Here is a 7,986-nt window from a genome sequence, read left to right on the forward strand (position 1 = left end):
GGATGTACACTTAATTATCAATTTAATGAAATTTGCAACTATTTGATCTTTAATCCGAAAACAGCAACTTCAGATGTATAAGACAGAACAAAACAGCTTCTGGTTACAAATCTGAAACAGCAACAAAATGACATCATAAGCTTGTATAATAATACTCGAGACCAAACTTCAAAGCATTCCTCAGATCACTACCTTAGCAGCCACTACCATGTCCAAAATCATCAAGTACAAACTGCAGCCATAAAAAAATTGAAAACCTGACAAGACCAATGCTTTTTCACTGGATCCCAACCCAGCATTTCAACAAGTCATGGTCTATCTGAACCTGCTAAATAAGAAGTGCCCTATACTGAACAAGGGGTGCATGAACTCAGGAAGCAGTGCAATGCTCGCAGCGGCACAATGTATAGGGCAACTAATTGAAAGGCTTACAAGTTCTGAACTAAATGTTCACTAATTAGCACATACAGTTTTGCTTCGCGCATAGCTTGTCGAACCACCATACATCACATCCTTGTGAGATCAAGACTACACATCAAAAGCACTAATGCGTATAAGATAGCCTGCAGGGTCTGTAGTCAGTTTCTGGACGGATGATTGCAAATGACGATATGCAGGACTGTAACCTCATGTTCATGCCCTAGATTTTCTTTTCCAAAGTATACTAGCAGCAACCTGGGACTTGAGGAGATCCTTAATAACACCAGAGCAGCTCTTGGTTAAAAACTCGAAACCTTCAGACTCCATGGCCGCACCCAGATTCGTCGGCGAGCTAAGGAACACCAAGCATGCTGCCTTAAGCTCATGGCACTGATGCTGCTCGGCCAATGCCAAGATAGTCACCACAGAGATCGTATCGATACGATTGCATAGCTTATGTTCACAAATAAGCTTCAGCCTCTCCAGGTTGTACTTGTCTGCCGCAACAAGCAGATGCTGAGCCAAGGCATATTCTTCTTCTTGCTTCATATCCGGCAATGCATCCGTGTACATGAAAGTAAGCAGAGCACTGAACACTGGTGCCTCCATGTCATGTACGCGTATGGCCTCAGTGGTGGTTCCCTCCCTCGTCTGGCCAAAGAACTCTGCTCTAAAGACAGGAGACCGTGCCGCAAGCACCAATCGGTGCGCCGAGAATGTCTCCCCACCAACTTGGAATTTGACATTGACGCCTGCCTTGCTCGACAGAAGAACCCCTAAGTGCCGGTGCAAATCAGAAGGTGGCACCAGGATAGATGGCGTCTCCTGCGTATGGAACTCGCTCATGATAGTGACATCGACCTTGACCGTGAAGGAATCGTCCTTGAGATGCTAGGATTCCTCCAATTGAACCCTTTTCATAAATCCGCCAAACCCATGACCTTTATGCACAGAAAATTCCCTGGTGTCGGAAGTACCGGTATATGATGGCACCGGCTTCCCATGTTGGTCAAGTAAGCCGAACATGAATTTTTCCTTCACAGTCTCGACCTCGCTGGCGACTGTATCATTCAAGAAGAGACAAAGGCCTATGTAATCACTGTACTCAGATCTTAACCTGTTGGGATAGTAACGTACATTCCATGTGCAGCCTCCCACCCGAAACAGGCAAGATTCGATCCCCTCGCCATTGGGGATCTCCTTGGTGCCTGAGTAGCCGACGATCTTCAGGAAGTGGTAGCCTCTCACGACCCCGGATATGATGGAGGATGCGGATCCGGAGGGGAGGCCGTTGCCGACGACATGCGAGGAGGTCGGCATGGTGTCTAGTGGTCGGTTTGGGTGGCTCGGGAAGTGGAGGGGGGCGGCGGCGACGGCTATGGTTTTGGGTGATGTATCGGTGAAACCGAGGGAAGGACTAGATTGAGAAAGCAGCTGGACTCTTCGGCTGGTCTGTCCATGGCCCAATCGTAGGATGGAGATCCAACATTACTTATTGGGACGCGTCTAGCGAGCACGCATTGTCCTGCTAGCGTTCCCGAGTGGCCGGCCAAAATAGGAAAGCACCTGGTCCCCCTTGGCCAGAAAAGGGAAGTACCCATCCCACACCGCCCATGCTACATAGTCACGCACCCTTCACTAACCACGCGGTCCCCCAGCGCGCGGGCATCTGGCCTTGGGGATCACGTGCACCTCCCCCGAGTCATTCCTTCCTACAGCTGGCCCAGGACCCTCCCTCCCTCCACCCCAACTGCCCCATGACATCTTCTCTGTGTTTTGATTTTCGGCCGAAAAAATCAATTTTCGGCCGAATTCCGTCCATCTCGCCTGGGCCCGGTAAATGTCTGTACCGGCCAAATTTTTTGGCCCAGTTTGTACTCTTTTTGGCCCAATCCAACTTATGGAGCCTCTGCACGCTTTGCCCAATATAAAAGGATCGAACCAAACGCCCTAACCCTAGACAAATCACGATCTCCTGCTCGACATGTGTGTGCGGCGGCGGCGCTACGCCCCAGATGCGGCTCCTCCGCTCGTCACGGCCTGCCTCCCCGCTCGAGCCTGCTGCTCCTGCCCCGCTCGCGCCTTCCCGGCGACCCAGCCCCTGCTGCTGACCTGTGCGGGCTGCATGCTGCGCGCTGCGGCTGAATCCATCGGCAACTCCTCCTCAACTCTGAAGCACCTCTCCCTGTCCATGTTTCAATCTTTTTCTTTTGGAACTGATAAAGATGTTGACCTGATGCACAGTTTTTAAATGTATTCCTCAGTGTTGTTCGACTACCATATTTTTTCTCTGCTCATTTTCAAAAATTTCGGCCAAATTTCTGCCAATTTTTTGTTAAATTTCATTTAAAATTCAAATTTTGGTTTTGTAATTTTGTCCGAGATTTTACCGATATTTTTAAAATGACCGAATTTCGGCCATCTCGTTTAGGAGCGAAAAAAATGCAAACGGAAAGGCAAAACACAGCATCTTCTTCCCCACGAAAGAAACTCCCATCGCCAGGCCTGCCATGGCTGCTGAAACGAGCTGAGATTCATGCCCATTCAAAAGAGAAAAAAAAAGAGAAAAAGAGTAGGAAGGCGTACCAGGAAACACCGGGTCAATAGCTCCTGTGCGACGTTTTTCATGCAAATTGGAAGGAGTGCGACGTTGTTGGAATGAATGGTTGTGATGCGACGTTTTAGAAGCAAACAATAGCTCCAATGCGACATGGCTCTGTTTAACCATGAAATGAAAAACACGAGGGGTTAGCGATTCGAGTTATGACACGCGGGACCTAGCAGTTACTCGCATGCGGGTGGGACCTCAGGCGCGGGTAGCGGAGCGCTCCCGCGGGCGGGCGGGCGGCGGCGGATCGGGCCGGGCGGGCCCCGCCATGGCCCGGCGGGCCACGCGGACGACGCGGGGAAGGGGGCGGCTGCGGGGACACGTGGCGGCAGGGGATAGGTCCGGGAGGCGGCGACGCTGAGGTGGTGGCCTGCGATTGGCCGGGGTGAGGTGGAGGCTGCGGTGGACACGTCCGGCGTGGTGCGGACGCGTCCGGTGGCGCGGGGAAGGTGGGATCTAGGGTTCATCCGCGAAAATTTGGAGGGGCAGGTGTATTTATAGGTAGAGGGAGCTAGGAGAGTCCAAATGGAGTGCGGTTTTCGGCCACGCAATCGTGATCGAACGTCCGAGAGGATGGAGGCGGTTTGGATGGGTTATTGGGCCACTTTGGAGGGGTGTTGGGCTGCAACACACCCGAGGCCTTTACGGTTCCCCGATTAACCGTTGGAGTATCAAACGGACTCGAAATGGCACGAAACTTGACACGCGGTCTACCGATGGTGTACCAAGGCCGCTTGGCAAATCTCGGTCCATTCCGAGAACGTTTTACACCCGCTCATGAAAACAGGCAAAAAGGGGGCGCTGGAGGACATAGGAGTATCGGATTGCAAAACGGACAACGGGGAAAATGCTCAGATGCATGAAATGAACACGTATGCAAATGAGATGCACATGATGACATGATATGAAATGCATGACATGCAAACAAATGACAAGGAAACAACAGCGAATAACTGGAAGACACCTGGCGCAACGTTCTCGGGGCGTTACAGCTCGTTTGGTTGGAATAAGTTGTTTATTTATTACTAAACAGAGAACCTAAGATCTATGGATCCTTATCCTCTTGCTAATCTTTTTAAGAGATCCAATTATGATGAACCTATTTCTAGTGAGTTTTGTGCTCTAGATTATCTTTATGAAGTTTTTCTTGAAATTCGTGAATCTGAAAAATTGTGATGAAGTACTTTATGGAGTGATTCACGATGGATCTTTGAATAGAAAGCATGATTGCAATGATTATAGTATAAATTCTATTAATGTCAATTGTGCATATAATATGCAAAACCCTAAGCTTGGGGATGCTAGTTTTGCTATGACTACTATTTGTTGCAATGATCATGATTGGGGTGATTCTTCTTATGATCTTGAAAATTTATTTAAGCCCCATGATGAATATGAGATTGATAATAATGTTTGAAATAATATTGAAAGTGGTTTTGGAAGAGTGTAACCTTAGATCCCACATATTTGGAGAATGTTCAGTCTTATGAAGTTTTTGATAAAAGTGGGTTTGGAGAGGTCATGACTTTAGTTAATGTGCAATGATCATTTTGGAGAGTGTTTAATCTTATTTCGGAAGAGTGTCAACTTTGCATACATGTGGATCATGTTGAGAATATTTTATGTGATAGCTATATTGTTGAATTTGCTTATGATCTTACATGTAATTATTATGAGGGAGGAAAATATGGTTGTAGAAATTTTCATGTTACTAAATTACCTCTCGTTATGTTGAGATTGCTATTGTTATTTTCCGTTTCCTTGCATATGCTAGTTTTTTCTTGCCTTGATAACTTATTTGCCTATAAGATGCCTATGCATAGGAAGTATGTTAGACTTAGATGTGTTTGTCACGTGTTTTATGATGCTCTCTTTGTGCTTCAATTCTTGTCTTTCATGTGAGCATCGTTGAAATCTTTTGCCTAGCTAGAAGGCTTTAAAGAAAAGCGCTTGTTGGGAGACAACCCAATATTTTTCCTTGCTGTTATTAAATAAATAATTCATCTAACCTCTGTTTATATGTGGTTTATGATTTTAATTAGTGTTTGTGACAAGTAGAACCTTTGGGAAGACTTGGGGGAAGTCTTTGCGATCTTGCTGTAAAAAACAGAAACTTTAGCGCTGACGAGATTTGCTTCCATTTTTTATCGGAGAGTGATTTTTAGTTAATTATTTTTGAAGATTATTAATAGATAAATTCCTCACTTCAAACAATTTATTTTAGAATTTTTGGGGTTCCAGAAGTATTCAAAACCTACAGATTACTACAAATTGTTCTGTTTTTGACAGATTCTGTTTTTTGTGTGTTGTTTGCTTATTTTGATGAATCTATGGCTATTATTTGAGTGTATGAACCATATAAAAGTTGGAATACAGTAGGTTTAACACCAATATAAATAAAGAATGAGTTCATTACAGTACCTTGAAGTGGTGGTTTGTTTTCTTTTACTAACGGAGGTCACGAGATTCTCTTTTAAGTTTTGTGTTGTGAAGTTTTCAAGTTTTGGGTAAAGATTTGATGGATTACGGAACAAGGAGTGGAAAGAGACTAAGCTTGGGGATGACCAAGGAACCCCAAGGTAAAATTCAAGGACAACCAAAAGCCTAAGCTTGGGTATGCCCCGGAAAGCACCCCCTCTTTCGTCTTCGTCCATCGGTAACTTTACTTGGAGCTATATTTTTATTCACCACATGATATGCGTTTTGCTTGGAGCGTCTTGTATGATTTGAGTCTTTGATTTTTAGTTTACCACAATCATCCTTTCTGTACACACATTTTGGGAGAGACACGCATGAATCAGAATTTATTAGAATACTCTATGTGCTTCACTTATATCTTTTGAGCTAGATAATTTTGCTCTAATGCTTCGCTTATACCTTTTACAACACGGTGGTGGTTTTATTTTATAGAAATTATTGATCTCTCATGCTTCACTTATATTATTTTGAGAGTCCTTTAGAACAGCATGGTAATTTTCTTTGGTTATGAATTTAGTCCTAATATGATAGGCATCCAAGATTTGTATAATAAAAACTATCATAAAAAGTGCACTGAATACTATGAGAAGTTTGATACTTGATGATTGTTTTGAGATATGGAGATGGTGATATTAGAGTATGCTAGTTAAGTAGTTGTGAATTTGAGAAATACTTGTTCTAAAGTTTGTGATTCTCGTAGCATGCACGTATGGTGAACCGTTATGTGATGAAGTTGGAGCATGATTTATTTATTGATTGTCTTCCTTATGAGTGGCGGTCGGGGACGAGCGATGGTCTTTTCCTACCAATCTATCCCCCTAGGAGCATGTGCGTATTACTTTGTTTCGAAACTAATAAATTTTTGCAATAATTATATGATTTCTTTATGACTAATGTGGAGTCGATGGATCATACACACTCTCACCCTTCCACCATTGCTAGCCTCTCTAGTACCGCGCAACTTTTGCTGGTACCATAACCCACCATATACCTTCCTCAAAACAGCCACCATACCTACCTATTATGGCATTTCCATAGTCATTCCGAGATATATTTCCATGCAACTTTCCACCATTCCGTTTGTTATGACACGCTTCATCATTGTCATATTGCTTTGCATGATCATGTAGTTGAAATCGTATTTGTGGCAAAGCCACCTTTCATAATTCTTTCATACATGTCACTCATGAGTCATTGCATATCCCAGTACACCGCCAAAGGCATTCACATAGAGTCATATTTTGTTCTAAGTATCGAGTTGTAATTCTTGAGTTGTAACTAAATAAAGTGTGATGATCATCATTATTAGAGCATTGTCCCAAGTGAGGAAAGGATGATGGAGACTATGATTCCCCCACAAGTCGAGATGAGACTTCGGACGAAAAAAAGAGGTCATAAAAGAGAGAGAGAGAGAGAGAGAGAGAGAGAGAGATAAGAAGGCCCAAATAAAAGAATGAGAGAAAAAGAGAGATGGGACAATGTTACTATCCTTTTTCCACACTTGTGCTTCAAAGTAGCACCATGATCTTCATGATAGAGAGTCTCATATGTTATCACTTTCATATACTAGTGGGAATTTTACATTATAGAACTTGGCTTGTATATTCCAATGATGGGCTTAATCAAATGCCCTAGGTCTTCGTGAGCGAGCAAGTTGGATGCACACCCACTTAGTTTCTTTTGAGCTTTCATACACTTATAGCTCTAGTGCATCCGTTGCATGGCAATCCCTACTCACTCACATTGATATCTATTGATGGGCATCTACATAGCCCATTGATATGCCTAGTTGATGTGAGACTATCTTCTCCTTTTTGTCTTCTCCACAACCACCATTTTATTCCACATATAGTGCTATGTCCATGGCTCACGCTCATGTATTGAGTGAAGATTGAAAAAGTTTGAGAACACCAAAAGTATGAAACAATTGCTTGGCTTGTCATCAGGGTTGTGCATGATTTAAATACTTTGTGTGGTGAAGATAGAGCATAGCCAGACTATATGATTTTGTAGGGATAACTTTCTTTGGCCATGTTATTTTGAGAAGACATAATTGCTTAGTTAGTATGCTTGAAGTATTATTATTTTTATGTCAATATTAAACTTTTGTCTTGAATCTTTCGGATCTGAATATTCATGCCACAATAAATAAAATTACATTGAGAATTATGCTAGGTAGCATTCCACATCAAAAATTCTGTTTTTATCATTTACCTACTCGAGGAAGAGCAGGAATTAAGCTTGGGGATGCTTGATACGTCTCCATCGTATCTATAATTTTTGATTGTTCCATGCTATTATATTATCTATTTTGATTGTTAATGGGATTTATTTTACACTTTTATATTATTTTTGGGACTAACCTACTAACCCAAGGCCTAGTGCAAATTGCTGTTTTTTTGCCTATTTCAGTGTTTCGCAGAAAAGGAATATCAAATGGAATCCAAACGGAATGAAACCTTCGGGAGAGTTATTTTTGG

At 43.1% G+C, this 7,986-nt stretch overlaps 1 pseudogene; it reads right to left on the reverse strand.

Annotated features, from left to right (window-relative positions):
• Positions 1–633: 633 nt before the first annotated feature.
• LOC125507359 (BTB/POZ and MATH domain-containing protein 1 pseudogene) lies at positions 634–1,740 on the reverse strand (annotated as a pseudogene).
• Positions 1,741–7,986: the final 6,246 nt, after the last annotated feature.

The sequence above is a fragment of the Triticum urartu genome, chromosome 5A (genome assembly GCF_056163025.1).
Source record: "Triticum urartu cultivar PI428250 chromosome 5A, HENAU_Tu73, whole genome shotgun sequence".
In the NCBI taxonomy this organism is placed as follows: domain Eukaryota; kingdom Viridiplantae; phylum Streptophyta; class Magnoliopsida; order Poales; family Poaceae; genus Triticum; species Triticum urartu.